This window comes from Tamandua tetradactyla, chromosome X, assembly GCF_023851605.1.
Source record: "Tamandua tetradactyla isolate mTamTet1 chromosome X, mTamTet1.pri, whole genome shotgun sequence".
Classification (NCBI taxonomy): Eukaryota; Metazoa; Chordata; class Mammalia; order Pilosa; family Myrmecophagidae; genus Tamandua; species Tamandua tetradactyla.
In genome coordinates, this window is record NC_135353.1 from 109,378,965 (window position 1) to 109,396,614 (window position 17,650).

General features: G+C 37.0%; 1 pseudogene; it reads left to right on the forward strand.

Annotated features, from left to right (window-relative positions):
• The first annotated feature begins 2,494 nt into the window (after window positions 1-2,494).
• LOC143671998 (structural maintenance of chromosomes protein 4-like) lies at window positions 2,495-17,355 on the forward strand (annotated as a pseudogene).
• Window positions 17,356-17,650: the final 295 nt, after the last annotated feature.

The window sequence follows — 17,650 nt, forward strand, 5'->3', positions numbered from 1 at the left end:
TAGGAGGTAGCTTCCTAAACTTTACACCCAAAGCACAAGCAACAAACGAAAATATAGATAAATGGGAACTCCTCAAAATTAGATGGTTCTGAACCTCAAAAAACTCTGTCACAAAGATGAAGAGGCAGCCAAATCAATAGGAGAAAATATTTGGAAATCACATAGACAAAGGATTGATTTCCTGTATATACAAAGAAATCATACAACTCAACAACAAAAGAACAGTCCAATTATAAAATGGGCTAAAGATGTGAATAGGCATTTTTCTGAAGAGCAAATACAGATGGCTCAAAAGCACATGAAGTGATGCTCATTTTCACTGGCTATAAAGAAAATGCAGATCAAGACTACAATGAGATACCAATTCACACCTATAAGAATGGCTGCTACTAAAGAAACAGAAAACTATAAATGTTGGAGAGGGTGTGGAGAAACTGGGACACTTATGCACTGATAGTGGGAATGTATAATGGTGCCGCCACTAGGGAAGATGATTTGGCAGATCCTTAGAGAGCTAAATATCAAATTGCCTTATTACCCAGCAACAGCATTACTTGGTATATACCCAGAAGAACTGAGAGCAATGACACAAACAGACATTTGCACACCGATGTTCATAGCACATTATTCACATTCGCCAAAGATGGAAACAAACCAAATGCCCATGAACAGATGAGTGGATCAACAAAATGTGGTATATACATACGATGGAATATTATACAACAGTAAGACAAAATGATGTCCTGAAGCACATGACAAGATGGATGAGTCTTGAGGACATAATGCTGAGCAAAATTAGCTGGACACAAAAGAACAGATACTATATGATTCCACTTTTATAACCAGCATAATGGTATAATCAGAGGCTTATAATGCAGAAATTAGGGGACTTAGAGGTACATAGAAGCTAGAGATGGGTGAACCGTTATCTAATGAGGTTGAATTCTAATGTAAGGGAATAGATAGGAGTGAAGGTGATTCCATAGTGGGTCTAGAAGTAATATTACCATATTGAAGATGAACAAGATTAAAAGGGGTTTTATAGATCTATGTGTCCCACTGAATCACACTAGAAATAGGAATGAGTTCTCATAAGAATTACTTCAAAGATATGATTCTTGTATATGAGTGTGTAAGTCCAGGGTACAAGGAGAAAATTGTTATTGCATGCTATGAGTTATGTTAAAAGGAAACCACCAGCACTATCACAGGAACCACAGATATAAACAATGGGGTGAAGGACAAGAGTTAAGAGAAGATTTAGATTTTCTATTTGGTGAGGGTGTCTTTATTGGTTTTCCATCTCTTGGGAAAAGCGAAATTATCTAAAATTGAGAATGCTGGCGGACTCTGGACTTTGGACCCTCTACATGATACCCAATGAATACAGATGGCTGAAAGATGCATTGATAGAGAAGTAGATTGGTGAACATTGGTGTATACTTATGAATCAAAATTGTGCTTCTACAAAGAATAACGTTGCAAGGCATGCAATGATGTGAATGAACATGTGGGGCATTTGGTGAGACAAAATAAGCCAGGAACAAAAAATCAACAATGGTATGGTTGTTTAGAAAATTCTTATAAGAAAACTGGGGCCTAGATTGTAAGCTTTTAGAGCAGACACACTAACTCTGGAGTGGTGATTATGATTTCTGCATTTTGAGAAATGCATTTTGTTTTATATATATAATCTGATATTTAGAGATAAGAATGAAGCCAAACAAGTTGGGGTTAAAGTAATTCAGAATATAAGGATAAGGAAGACAGTGTCTATATTTTAGAACCATACATACTCTTTGAGACCAATGGAAGAAAGGTTTATTTGATCTGGAACTGAAATTTTCTGTAATGCAAAATCTAATTCAACCTATCTGTATAGATCATTTGAACAATTGAAACACAGGAAGCACAGACTAAGAAAGAGGTCCTTTAATCCTGTATAGATTATTGTAATGGCTGGAAACATCCTAGAATATATTAAACAGATAATCAAAAGTGTTGGCATAGTCCCCTGAAGAAGGGGAGAAAAAACATGGAACTATTAAACCTTACCATCAGGGAATACCCTGATACTGTGTCAAACCTTAGGGATACCCAAATCAATAGATCATGCACCCGATCATGAAGCTTACTCTTTTGAAGCTTATTCAGGTGGCAGAGAAGCTTAGACTGCCTATTGGCATTCCTAAGAGTTATTTCTGGAGGACCTCTGTTGTTGCTCAGATGTGGCCTCAGTCTCTCTTAGCCCAACTCTGGAAGTGAAATCATTGCCCTCCCCCCTGCATGTACATGATATCCAGGGGTGGAGGTCTCCCTGGTCACATAAGAGAGTACTCCCAGGAATGAATCTTGACCTGGCACTATGGGATCAACAATTACATCCAGACCAAGAAGGAAAAAAAGTGTAATTAATAAAGTATCAGTGGCAGAGAGCATCAAATTGAACCTTGGTCTCTACATGGCATGCGAGAACTCCGCCTGTTGAGCCACCATGGCCTACCCAATAATAGAAGTCTATAAGAGATTTGAAATAGTTCTCTCCCGCCCCCCACCTCCAGCAATGACTAGTGAAGCTGGAGCTCCTTGGCTTATGGTAGCTTATATTGTAAATCAGAACTTTGAATCCTATACTGGGGAAAAATTCTAAGACCTGTTCATAAGTACTTTTTGTGTATTATTGGGCCAAATAGCAGTGGCAAATCCAATGCTATTGATTCTATACTTTTTGTGTTTGGCTATTGAGTGCATAAAATAAGTCTACATTTTTTTTGTACTAATACACAATTCTGATGAACATAAGGATATTCAGAGTTGTACTGCAGAAGTTCATTTTCAAAAGATAATTGATAAGGAAGGAGATGATTATGATATCATTCCTAACAGCAATTTCTATGTATCCAGAATGATCTAATAAATGGCCACATAAATGGGGAATAAAAGCACATTTGAAGATGTTGGAAATCTTCAAAGTCATGGAATTGACATGGACCATAATAGATTTTTAATCTTACAGGTTGAAGTTAAGCAAATCACTATGATAAAACCAAAAGGCCAAATTGAACACGATGAGCATATACTTGAATATTTAGAAGATATAGTTGGTTGTGGATAGCTAAATGAACCTATTAAAGTCTTGGGTGAGGGAGTTGAAATATTGAATGAACACAGAGGAGAAAAGTTAGACAGATTTACGATGGTGGAAAAGGAAAAGGATATTCTAAAAGGAGAGAAAAATATAGCTACCAATTCATGACCTTGGAAAATGAAATATTTAAGACAAGAATCATATTTATCAATATTACATTTATGATCTGCAAAAATGAAAGAGAAATGCAAAAGGAAAAAAATTCATGAGGACACCAAAGAAATTAATGAGAAGAACAATATGCTGTCAAATGAAATGAAAGCTAAGAATAAAGCTGTAAATGATATAAAGAAGAGGGCAGTCCACAGTGGCCTAGCAGGCAGAGTTCTTGCCTGCCATACTGGAGACCAGTGTTCAATTTCCCTGGGCCTGCCCACACCAAAAAAAAAAAACTGATGCAAAGAAGAAACTGAATAAAATTACAAAATTTATTGAGAACACAGGAAAATTTTCACAGGTAGATTTGTAAAGATATTCAAGTTAGGGAAAAATTAAAACATGTTACAAGTAAAGCTGAAAGTTTGAGAAAAAACTTCAAAAATATAAAGAAAATAGTGAAGAATTTAAAAGCTTACCTGCCAAGAGTGAGAATATCATAACTGAGACAACTAGAAAAAAAATGCCCTTGTAAAGAAAAAGATAAAAGAAGAAAAAATTAAAGGAAGTTATGGATAGCCTCAAAAAGGAAACATAAGGGCTTCAGAAAGAAAAATAAAGTCAAGAAAAAGAGCTCATGGGTTTTAGCAAATCATTAAATGAAGCACTTCAAAGATGGATGCAGCCCAATCAGAACTTGATATTTATCTCATTCATCAGAAAGCTGCAGTGTCTCAATTAAGTAAGGCCAAGGAAGCTCTAATTGTAGCTTCTGAAAACACTGAAAGAAAGGAAAGCTGCAATTGGAGATACAGAGGAAAAAATCCCTCCACTTAAACAAGAATTAAAGGAGAAACTAAAAGAATTTTTAAAAATTACACAAGAAAAAATAAAATTCAAAAGTTTGGTTTGTGATCTTTTCCAAAAAATTGAAGAACAAAGAATTCTTTAGCAATGTATCAAGGTGGGGTGAATGTCTTTGATGTAGTAATTCAAGGAAAAAATCTGTCAGGTTACCAGGAATATATGAAAGATTGGAGGAACCCTAGGTCTGTGTCATTGAGGACAAAATTCATCCTGTTGTCGTGCATTAGACTACTGTGTTATTTAGATTCAGTTCTCAACTTGGACAGGTGAGCATACCTTGTTTTGTTGCTGCGGACATAAGCCAATGGTATGTGAACCTCATCTGTTGCTAATTACATCTGCAGTCAGCTAGAAGGCGTGTCTGCGGCAGTAAGTGATGTTTGACTTAATTGGCTGGTGCTTAAATGAGAGAACGCAATGTAGCACAGCCTAAGCAGCTCAGAATTCCTCATCTCAGCACTTGCAGCTCAGCCCAGGCCTTTGGAGATGCAGAAAGAAGTCACCCCGGGGAAAGTTGTTGGAACCCAGGGGCCTGGAGAGAAGACAAGCAGAGACCATCCTGTGCCTTCCACGTAAGAAAGCACCTCAGTGGAAAGTTAACTGCCTTTCCTCTGAAGAATTAACAAAATAAATCCCCTTTTATTAAAAGCCAATCCGTCTCTGGTGTGTTGCATTCCAGCAGCTAGCAAACTAGAACAACCACATTGTTTTTTTATTCTAGTGATAAAAAGCCCAACAACACATAAATGTCTTTAAAGGACAAAATATTGGATTTGCAACTTTTATAAGTTTAGATAATATGGCTGTAGGGGAAAAAATGACCAAAATTCCAGTTCCCAAAAATACTCCTTGATTATTTGATTTAATAAAAGTAAAAGGGATTACTGGTGTTCTAGTTTGCTAGCTGCTGGAATGCAATATACCAGAAACGGAATGGCTTTTAAAATAGGGGAATTTAATGAGTTGCTAGTTTACAGTTCTAAGGCCAAGAAAATGTCCCAATTACAAGTCTATAGAAATGTCCAGTCACAGGCATCCAGGGAAAGATACCTTGATTCAAGAAGGCCACTGAAGTTCAGGGTCTCTCTCTCAAGTGAGAAGGTGTGTGGCAAACACAGTCAGGGCTTCTCTCTCAGCTGGAAGGGCACATGGTGAACATGATGTCATCATCTGCTAGTTTTCTCTCCTGGCTTCTGGTTTCATGAAGCTCCCCCAGAGGAGTTTTCCTTCTTCATCTCCAAAGGTTGCTGGCTTGTGGACTCTCTGCATCTCATGGCTACATCATTCTGCTCTCTCTGAATCTCTTATTCTCCAAAATATTTCCTCCTTTATAAACCAATCAAGACCCACCCCAAAGGGTGAAAGCATGTCGTTCCCTAATCCAGTTTAATTCTACCTTTATGAAATGGGATTTATATTAAAACATGGCTTTTCTTAGGGGGCATATTTCATTTCAAACCAGCACAACTGGGAAGATGGCAGAATATGATAGGTCGAATTCACCCATGCTCCAAGGAACAGCTAGAGAAGGGATGGCAAGTCTACTGAGATGGCGATTCCAAGGTGTAAGTGACCTGGGAGTGTCTTCTACAATACATAGGGAGGTCCTGGTTGAAAAAGCTGAAGAACTTAGATGCAGAGAACCAGAGACTGCCTGACTAGTGCAAATAACCTAACGTGCCTGTTTCCAAATGTAAGCCTGGACTCTCAAGATTGAATGTGCAGTGAAATAGGGACTAGGAAGTAAGCCAAGCTGCATTTGTTGAACATGCTACCCTTGGCCACACAATCCCATGACCCATGACTCACCCCACACCCCATGTGTCTGAACCTTGTCACCCCACCCTACCCTGGGCTCCAAGCACCCCTGCCCTGACCGCCTATGCCCCACCTCTTGAACCCCCTGCACACCTGCCCCAGCCCAATACACCTCTCCTTGCAAATGCATAGTCTTTCTGCATGTCTCCCAATACCTGCCCACCCACCCCCAGCTCCTTGACATCCAACTCCCCCTCAACCCCATCCATCCTTTCTGAGCTCTGCACATGTGTACATCAGTTTACAGCATTCCCAGATCCATGCACATGCACAGAAACCAATCACGCCCCCCAGCTCTGGGTAAGCACTGACCTGTGCATCTGGGCCACGCCTGCCACAAGCCCATACAGGCACACTGTGACTGTTTTCCCTCAGCTCTGCGAATGCACACACCAGGCCCAATTCCCTAGACCAGTGAACATCAGGGTCACGACCCCCAGACCCATACACTCGCCCCCACCACCCAGTGCCATGCATTCATGCATTGACTTCTTGACCCCTGCACCCCACACCTAACCTTGCACACATGCACACTGGCCCCACACCCTGGCATGAGTGCCCTGCTCCCACATCTGGCAGGTGCTCACATGCACATCTGTGCCTCATAGACCCTGCCTTGCGCACACATGCACACCTGCTCCAACCCTCTCCACACCTGTGTACCCATGCCAGGAACCCTCACACCCAACAACACCCCCTAAGCGACATCCTGCAAAACATGTGACCTGTGCCTCACCCCTATGCACTTCCACATCTGCATCTGGGGTCCCCTGGACCCCTCTCCTTATGCAAGGACACACCCGTGCAGTGCTCCCCATGCCCCAAACTCCATGCCAACTACCCTCCACCTGCTGTTCACAACCCCCATGATCCACATTCCTGCCCATATCCTACATGCACACAAAGTCCTGTGCATCCACACAGTGTCCCCATCTGCCTCCCACTGTGCCCTACTACTATGTCTCCATTGCTACACCCTGCTCCTGTACTTGAAGGCTTTTCTGAGCTCCTCCTTGTCCCCATGGCCCATGCACCACACCTCCACAACTCTGCACCCCATATCCCATGTTCATAAGCACCAGCATATCATCCCCAACCTGTGCCTATACCTGCACTGCAACCAATCACCACACTGTTGTGCTCTGACCTGTGCCCTGCATCCTACTCTACATCGATCCCACAAATACAAAGCTTTAGAATACTGAAAGAAATCAACTTCCAAAGCAACCCTATCAAGATATTTACATGCCTCAAAGGCAACAGAAGATCACTAAACATATCAAGATGCAAACAGATAGAGCCTAGCCTAACAGCTAAATTAAAACACCAGAGGAGACACAGACTTTGGAACAACTAATCAAAGATGTTCATATAACATTATTAACTAAAATCAATGTGATGGTTAATTACATAAAAGACATCAAAAAGACACGAGAAGAACATATAGAGGAATTTGACAAAATAAATAGAAAGACAGCAGATAAAAAAGAGATTAAAGGTGCTGAAGACCAAATAAAAAATATGCTAGAGACACACAACAGCAGATTCAAAGAGACAGAAGAAAGAACAAGCAAACTACAGGACAGGATGACTGATTACAAACACTCAAATCAGCAAATGGAAAAAAAGTTGAAAACATACTAATTGGATCTCAGGAAAATGATGGACAAAACAAAGCATACAAATATAAGAATCACTGGCGTCCCAGAAGAAGAGAAGAGTAAAGGGCTAGGAAGATTAGTTGAGGATATAATGTGGCAAATGTCCTAAACCTTATAAAGGATATATATATGCAAATCAAAGGAGCCCGATGAAGTGCAGATAGAATAAATCCAAATAAACATTCCACAAGACAAATATTAATCATTCTGTTAAATGTTGAAAAGAAGCAGAAAATCCTGAAAGTAGCAAGAGAAAAGCAATCTACTACGTAAAAGTAAAACCACATAAGACTGACTTCAGTATTCAATAGGCACTATGGAGGGGAGAAGAAAACAGTGATATGATATATTTAAAATCCTTAATGGTAAAGAAGAATTCTGTACTCAGCGAAATTGTCCTTCAAAGCTGAGAGAGAGATTGAAACTTTTACAGGCAAACAAATTAGGAAAGAATTTGTCAACAAGAGACTAGACCCTACAAAAAAAACTAAAGGGAGTTCTGCTAGCTGAAACAAAAAGACAAGAGAAGGAGGTTTGGAGGAGAGCACAGAAATGAAGAGTACCAATAAGGGTACTCTTAAAGGATAAAAAGAGAAAGAGGGAAAAGAATATACAGATCTCACAAACAAAATCCAAAGGAGAAGATGGTGGATTCACTAAGTACAAAATTGCCTTATAATCCAGTAATACCATTGTTAAGTATATATTCAGGAGACAAGGACACAAGCAAACATTTGCACACCAATGTTTATAGCAGCATTATTTACAATTGCCAAGAGATAGAAACAGCCCAAATGTCCATCAATAGATGAGTGGCTAAACAAGCTGTGATATATACATATGAAGCAATGTTACACATCTGTAAGACAGAATAAAGGCAAGAAGCATGTAACAACATGGATGGACACTGAGGACATTATGCTGAGTGAAATTAGCCAGAAACAAAAGGACAAATACTGTATGGTCTCAGTAAAATGAACTAATATTAATAAGCAAACTTGGAGAATTTATTCCTACACATTATATAGATATCCCCATTTTAGTTTATGGTTACATTGAACTATTCAAATGTTGGGTCTGTGTGTTACAGCAGTTAGAGCTGTTTTAATTAATGCAAGGGAGAAAAATCTAAAAGTAATTGTTATTATTTAGTCTAAAATGGGCATACAATGTATTTTATTGTGGTCCGCATTGATTAAAATATATATATTTAAATAGAAAAAGGATGGTGGATTCAAGAAACACCTTTTCAGTAATAACTTTGAATGTTAATGGACTAAACTTACCTATTAAAAGATAAAGATTGGTAGAATGGATTAAGAAATATAAGGCAGCCAAATGCTGCATACAAGAGACTTATCTTGGAGGATACAAATAGATTGAAAGTAAAAAGATGGAAAAAGATGTCCCACACAAGTTGTAACCAAAAGAAAGCAGGAGTAGTTATACAAATATCAAACAACATAGACTTTAAATGTAAAGACATCATAAGAGACAAAGAAAAACACTATATATTGATAAAAGGAACAATTCACCAAGAAGAAATAGCAATCATAAATGTTTATGCTCCCTGTAAAGGACCTCCAAACTGCATAAGGCAGACATTGGCAAAACTGAAGGGAATGATAGATGTTTCAACAATATTAGTAGGAGACATTAATACACCACTCTTCTCTATAGACAGAATAACCAGACAGAGGATCAAAAAGGAAATAGAGAAGTTAAATACCTTGATAAGTGAATTAGACCTAAAAGACATATATAGGTCATTACACCCCAAAACACTGGGATATACATCCTTCTCTAGTGTTTATGAAACATGCTCCAGGATAGAGCATATGCTAGGGCAAAAAACTGGTTTTTATAAATTTAAAAATATGAAATTATTCAAAGCACTTTCTCTGATCACAATGGAATGAAGTTGGATATCAATAACCACCAAAAAACAAGAACTGTCACAAATATATGCAAATTAAATAAGACACTCTTAAACAAACAGTGTGTCAAAGAAGAAATTGCTAGAGAAATCAGTATCTATCAGGAAATTAGTGAAAATCAGAATATAACCTATTAGAACTTGTGGGATGGGTGGCAAAGCTGTGCTGAGAGGGAAATTTATTGCCATAAATGCCTATATTAAAAAAAAACAAGAAAGAGCAAAAATTGAGGACTTAACTGATCACCTGGAGAAACATGAAAAAGAACAACAAGCTAACCGCAAAGCAAATAAAAGAAGAGAAATAACCAAGATTAAAACAGAATTAAATGAATGGGAGAACAGAACAGCAATAGAAAGAGTCAATAAAACCAAAAGTTGGTTCTTTGAGAAAATCAAAAAAATCAATAGCCCAGTAGCAAGACTACAAAGATAGAAAGAGAAAGGATGCAAATAAACAAAATCAGAAAGGACAAGGTGGTAATTAACAAAGACCTTGAAGAAATAAAATAAATCATAAGAGGATACTATGAGCAACTGTATACCCACAAACTAGACAACTTAGATGAAATGGACAAATTCCTGGAAACACACAAACAGAAAGAAATAGAAGATCTCAACAAACCAATCACAAGTAAAGAAATTCAATAAGTCATCAAAATCTTCTTACAAAGAAAAGCTCAGAGCCAGATGGCTTCACAGGGAAATTTTATCAAACATTCTGAAAAGAACCAATCCTGCTCAAGCTATTCCAGAATACTGAAGAAAAAAGAATGCTACCTAACACACTTTATGAAGCAAGCATCCTTTAATACCAAAACCAGGTAAAGATGCTATAAGAAAGGAAAAATATAGGTAAATCTACCTAATGAACATATATGCAAAAATTCTCAACAAAATATTAGCATATCGAGTACAACAACATATTAAAAGAATTATACCATGACCAAGTGGGATTTATGCCAGGAATGCAAGAAAATCAATTAATGTAATACAGCACATTAACAAATCAAAAGGGGAAAATCACATGATCATCTCGAATTGGTGCTGAAAAAGAATTAAACAAAATTCAACATCCTTCTCTGATAAAAACACTTCAGGTATGAATCAAAGTTAACTTTCTCAATATAATAAGGGCATATATGAAAAGCCAAAAGTGAGCATTGTACTCAATGGAGAGAGACTGAAAGCTTTCTCCCCTAAGATCAGGAAATGACAAAGATGCCCTGTGTCACAATTATTATTCAACATTGTACAAAAACTTCTAGGAAGACCAATCAGGCAGGAAAAAGAAATAAAAGATATTCAAATTGGAAAAGAGGAAGTAAAGCTTTCATTATTTGCAGATGATATGATACTATATTGCAAAATTCTGAGAAATCTACAACAAAGTTACTTGAGCTAATAAATTCAGCAAGGTTGTGAGATATAAAATTAATGTGCAAAAATCAGTAACATTTTTACACACAATGCCCTAATTGAGGAGTCAGTTAAAGAAAAAAATCCATTCAAAAAAGCAACTAAAAGAATCAAGTATCTAGGAATGGACATAACTAAGGATGTAAAGGACATATAATGTTATAAAAGAAATCAAAGACCAAATTGATGAAAAGATGTGCCCTGCTCATGGATGGGAAGGATAAAAATAGTTAAGATGCCAATTCTACCCAAATTTATCTACACATTCAATACAGTACCCATCAGAATTCCAACAACCTAGTTTGAAGAATTGTAAAAGCTTGTTAACAAATTCATCTTGAAGGAAAAGAGATCCCAAATAGATAAAGGCATCTTAAAAACGAAGAATGAGATGGGAGGGTTAACACTCCCTGATTTTAAATATTATTATAAAGCCACAGTGGTTAAAACAGCATGGTACTGGCACAAAGATAGAAATATTGACCAAAGGAATCAAATTGAGAACACAGAAATAGAGCACCAAATCTATAGTCAACTTATTTTGGGGAAGGTCCCCGGATCAAATGAACTGGGGCAAAAAAGTCTTTTCAATAATTGTGCTTGGGAAAACTGGATATCAGTAGCAAAAGAATGAAAAAAGACCTTTGCCTTACACCCTATACAAAAACTAACTCAAAGTGGATCAAACACGTAATATCAAAACAAATACCAAAAAGCTCCTAGAAGAAATATAGGAAAATATCTTCAAGAACTAGTAATAGGAGGTAGCTTCCTAAACTTTACATCCAAAGCACAAGCAACAAAAGAAAAAATAGATAAATAGGAACTCCCCAAAATCAAATGCTTTTGTACCTCAAAATACTTTGTCAAAATGGTGAAGAGGCAGCCAACTCAATGGAAGAAAATATTTGGAAATCACACATCGGACAAAGTTTTGGTACCCGGTATACACAAAGAAATCATACATCTCAAGAACAAAAGAACAAACAACCCAATTATAAAATGATTAAAGATATGAATAGGCATTTTTCTGAAAAACAAATATAGATGGATCAAAAGTACATGAACAGATGCTCATTTTCCTTAGCTATGGGGAAATGCAGATCAAGACTACAATGAAATCCCACCTCACACCTAGAGAATGACTGCCATTAAGCAAACAGGGAACTGTCTGTTCCTAAAGAAACTAAATAACAAGTTGCCTTATGACCCAGCAATAGCACTACTCAGTACATACCCAGAAAAGCTGAAAGCAGTGACACAAACAGATATTTGCATTACAATGTTCATAACAGCACTATTCACAATTGCCAAAAGATGGAAACAATCCAAGTGCCCATCAACAGACGAGTGGATAAACAAAATGTGGTATATACATATGGAATATTATGCAGTAGTAAGATGAAATGATGTCCTGAAGCACATGGCAAGATGGACGAGCCTTGAGGACAGAATGCTGAATGAAATAAATCATAATGACCATGGTAAAGGTAAAATTGGAGGTTCTTAATACAGAATTTAAGAGACCTAGAGATATATGGAAACTAGAGATGGGTAAACGGTTAGCTGGTGAGGTTGAACTCAAATGTAAGGGAGCAAATAGAAGTGAAGGCAGTACACTACTGGGTCTATAAGTAATATTACTATATTGAATGTGAACATGATTGAAAGGGGTTGAATAGACCTATGTGTCCCACTGATTAACACTACAAATATAAATGTGCTTTTGCATGAACTATTTCAAAGGTATGATTCTTGTACAAAGACTATTTAAACTCAAGGTACAGGAAAAAAACTGCTATTGCATGCTATGGGCTATGTTTAACAGAAAACCATCAGTAGTACCGCAGCAACACCAGGGGTAAACAATGGAAGGAGAGACAAGAGTTAAAGGGAGGTTTAGATTTTCTATTTGGTGAGTGTGTGTTTATTGGTTATCTTTCTCTTGGGAACAATGGAATTACCTAAATTTGAGAATGTTAATGGACTCTTGACTTTGGACACTATACAAGATGCCTAATGAATGGAGGTGGCTGAAGGATGCAGTGACTGAGAAGTACATTGGTAAACAATGGTGAATACATATGATCGAATATTGTGCTACTACAAAAAAGGAAGGAAGTTTGAGGCATGCAACATTGTGAACGAACTTTTGGACACTTGGTGAAGCAAAGTAAGCCAGAAATGAAAGAGCAATTATTCTATGGTTTCTTTTGGAAAATGCCTATAAAAAAACAAGAGCCTGGATTGTAAGCATTTACAGTAGTCACATTTAGTTTGGAGTGGTAATGATTATTTATGCAATTTGAAAGGCTGTTTTTTACATGTATGACCTGGTATTTATAGACAAGAATTAAGCAAATCAGGTCGGGATTATGTTAATTCAGAACACAGGGGTAAAGAAGACATAGTCTATATTTTAAAACCTCACTTATTCTTTGAGACCAAAGTAAAAAGGTATATTTTGTCCAGAACCTAAATTTTCTGTTGCACATAATCTAACTCAGCCTGTCTGGATAGCTTTTTTTAAACAATTGAAACACAGGAAGCTCAAAATAAGAATGTGGGCCTTTAATCCTGTATATCTTTAATGTATTGCCTGGCTACATCCCAGAATATATTGTGCTGGTTTGAAATTATGTAAGTACCTTAGAAAAGCCATGTTTTAATCCTAATCCCATTTTGTAAAGGCAGCCATTTCTCCTAATCCTTATTCAGCATTGTATGTTTGAAACTGTAATTAGATCATCTCCCTGGAGATGTGATGTAATCGAGAGTGGTTGTTAAGCTGGATTAGGTGATGATGTGTCTCCACTCATTTGGGTGGGTCTTGATTAGTTTCTGAAGTTCTATAAAAGAGGAAGCATTTTGGAGAATCAAAGATTCAGAGAGAGCAGAGCAGAATAACATAACCACGAGAAGCAGAGTCCACCATCCAGCGACCTTTGGAGATGAAGAAGGAAAATGCCTCCCAGGGAGTTTCATCAGGAAGCCAGGAGAAGAAGCTAACAGATGATTCTGTGTTCGCCATGTGCCCTTCCAGATGAGAGAGGAACCCTGACCGTATTCACCATGTGCCTTTCCAGATGAGAGAGAAAGTCTGACTGTGTTCGCCATGTGCCTTCTCAGCTGAGAAAGAAACCCTGAACTTCATCAGCTTTCTTGAACCAAGGTATCTTTCCCTGGATGCCACAAATTGGACATTTCTATAGATTTGTTTTAATTGGGACATATTCTTCACCTTAGGACTGTAAACTAGCAACTTATCAAATTCCCCTTTTTAAAAGCCATTCCATTTCTGGTATATTGCATTCCAGCAGTTGGCAAACTAGAACATATATTAAACAGATAATGAAAAAGTATTGGCAAGCAAAAAACTCTAAAAAAGAAAAAAATTAATTAATTAAATTAAATTAAAAAGATTGGCAAAGTCTCTTGAGGGATGGGAGAAAAAATATGGATCTATTAAACTTTACCACCAGGAAAACCCCTGATACATTGTCAAACATTACGGACATGCAAATCAATAGGCCAAGCCCTTGATCTTGAGGCTTGCTCTTGTGAAGCATATGTAGGTCGCAGAGAAGCTTAGACTACCTATAGGTATGCCTAAGAATTACTTCCGGAGGACCTCTTTTATTGCTCAGATGTGGTATCACTCTTGCTAAGCCCAACTCTGCAAATGAAATCATTGCCCTCCCTCCTACATGGGACAGGATATCCAGGGGTGAAAGTCCCCCCGGCAGTATTGGAGATGATTCCCAGGGATGAGTCTGGCCCTGGTACTGTGGGATCAACAATGCCATCTTGAACAAAGGAGGAAAAAGAAGTATACCAAAAAAGGTATCAGTGGCTGAGAGAGTAGAAATAGAGTCAAAAGGTATCTTTGGAGGTCACTCTTAGACAAGCTGCAGTTAGACATTGCTACATATCATAACTTGCCAAACCCCAACTAAAATCATTCCAGCCAATCCTAAAGAACATTTGGGGCAATACATAAGATTCTACAAATGTTCCATGCACTAGGGTAACTTTCCAGAAACCTACAACCTTCAGATGGGTCCCTGGACCAGATAAGACCTGATACCTACAGGGGGCAGCCTCTCCAGAACATGAGCTAGTTCCACCTTCCCACCCCATATTATTGAAAGTACCTTCCAACATGAAAAGTTTAGAATGGGCATAGCCCAAATGCCCCTAAAGAGTGGGAAAAAGATCAAAGGTGATGGTAGAGTTATACAGAAAAGGTAGGTTTTAATGATTGAGTAGGATTACTGAATCATTATATTGATATTTCTTTTAGTCTCCAGGATCTTGTGGAATTGTAGCCCATACCAAACTCTGAAATCTCTTCTACAATTTATTATTGTGCTGTGCTTTGAAATTTATGCTTCTGTTTACGTGTTAGTTTTCATAAAAAAAGTCAATTGTGATAATAAAAATATACGTATATTCCTTCTAGCCTCCAATGTTCCGGAGCAGCTAGAAAGAAAAATCTGAGATGATGTCATCATGGCCCATGACAAATTCTGGTATCTGTCCTGTAATTACTTGTTGAAGAGTGCTTTGAAAATGATCACTTTTTTCCTTCTTTGCTTTGTATATATATTATGTTATACAATAACAAATGTAAAAAAGTAAAAGATAAGAAAATTCACCAAGCTTTTTTCCCCTTTTTTTCTCACTAAGCTTTTGACTTTGTGTCACAGGATACCTTAGCAGCTAACAACTTGGATCAAGCCACAAGAGTAGCATATTAAAAAGACAGAAGTTGAGAGTAGTAACTTTACAGGACAGTCAGGTCCAATGACAGGTGGTGGAAACAAAGTAGTGAAAGGAACAATGGGTTCACCACTTGTGACTGAAATCTCTGAGGAGAGGTAAATAAAATGGAATCAGAGTGGCATAGACATCTTCAAAGAGCAGCACAAATCCAGGAACAGAAAATACAACTTGAAGAAGTTGTAAAGTTATAGAATAATGTAGCTGAAATGAGGAATAAGCTAGAAAAATTACCACAAGCATCCAGTACTTATCAGAGCAAGAAGAATATTTGAATGTCCAAGTTAAGGAACTTGATGTTAATTTACTTGCTACAGTTTCTGACAAAGATAAAGCAGCAATTACTGAAGAAAATGTTAGCACTTTTAAAACTGATTATAACAGTGTGGCTGCGAGAGCTGGTAAAGTAGAAACTGAGGTTAAAAGTTAACACAATGTCATCATTGAAATCAATAACCATAAACTAAAGACGCAACAAGGCATATTTGATCAAATAAATAAGCAATTAGATGAATGTACTTCTGCTATTTCTAAAGTCCAAATAGCAATCAAGACTGCAGGTAGAAATCTTAAAAAAGCACAAGACTCTGTCTTTCATAGATAAATAAATAAAAGACACTGAGAAAGAAGTAGATGACTTAACAGGAGAGCTAAAAAGTCTTGAGGATAAAGCAACAAAGATTGTGAATAATACTAATGCTGCAGAGGAGTCTGTACCAGAGATCCAGTAAGGACACTATAATCTGCTTTAAGAACAAAAAGTAGCTCAAGAAAATAAACACGCTCTTCAAAAAGGTACACTTAGTATTAAGATGAAATTTGACCAGATATATGATCACATTGTTAAACATAATTCTAAAATGAAATGTTGACAAAAAGAGATTTAAAAAATAACACTGCATCCTACAGAAGATAATTTTGTTGAAGAAGTTTCTATTTTAAGCCCAGAGGATCTTGATGCAATCAGTAATCTAGATGCTTTAATAAGTCAAATTGCACTTTTGGAAACCCAGTGTCATGAAATGAAACCAAACCTTGGTGTCATTGCAGAGCATAAAAAGAAAGAAGAATTATATTTGCAGAATTGGGCAAAATTATTCCCTAAAGAGAAAATTTTAGACAGGCATATGAATACCTTAAAAAACAGAAGTATAATGAATTGGTGGCAAGTTTCCATGTGACAACAAGTAAAGGAAAATTAAGAAATGCTTACTTTGGGAGGTGATGTTGAACTAGAGCTTGTAAACAGTTTGGATCTTTTCTCTGAGTGAATCATGTTCAGTGTTTGACCACCAAAGAAATGTGGGAAGATCTTCAGCCTTTCAGGAGGAGAGAAAACTTTTAGTGCATTGACTTTAGTATTTGTTCTTCACCACTACAAACCACCCCCCTTTACTTCATGGATGAGTTTAATGCAACCCTTTATTTGAAACGTGTCTATTGTAGCATTTTATATATATGAACAAACAAAAAAATGCCCAGTTCATCATAATTTCTCTTTGAAATAATATGATTGAGATTTCAAATAGACTTATTGAAATCTACAAGACATGTAATATAACAAAAAAAAGCATTACAGTAAACCCAAAATTGCTTCTAAAGGACTTTGCTATTCTCAATTATATTGAAGACTCCTTAAATTGAAACAACATTGTTTTGGTGTATTACTGGTTTTCTATTTGTAAAAAAGTGTATAATAATACATTTTTCTAAACTGGATCACAAAACTGGTATAAGAACAGTCTTATACTGTTTGTTAAAATATGTGATAAATCTAATAAAGTATCATCTCTATACTTGCTTCACAGCAAAATAGAAAATATATCAAAGAGGTATGAAGAAACAAAGATCTCCAGAGAGAGTTTGTAGCTCCACTTTTCTCTTCTTACAGGATGTAAATGCAAATACATGAATTGGACTCAA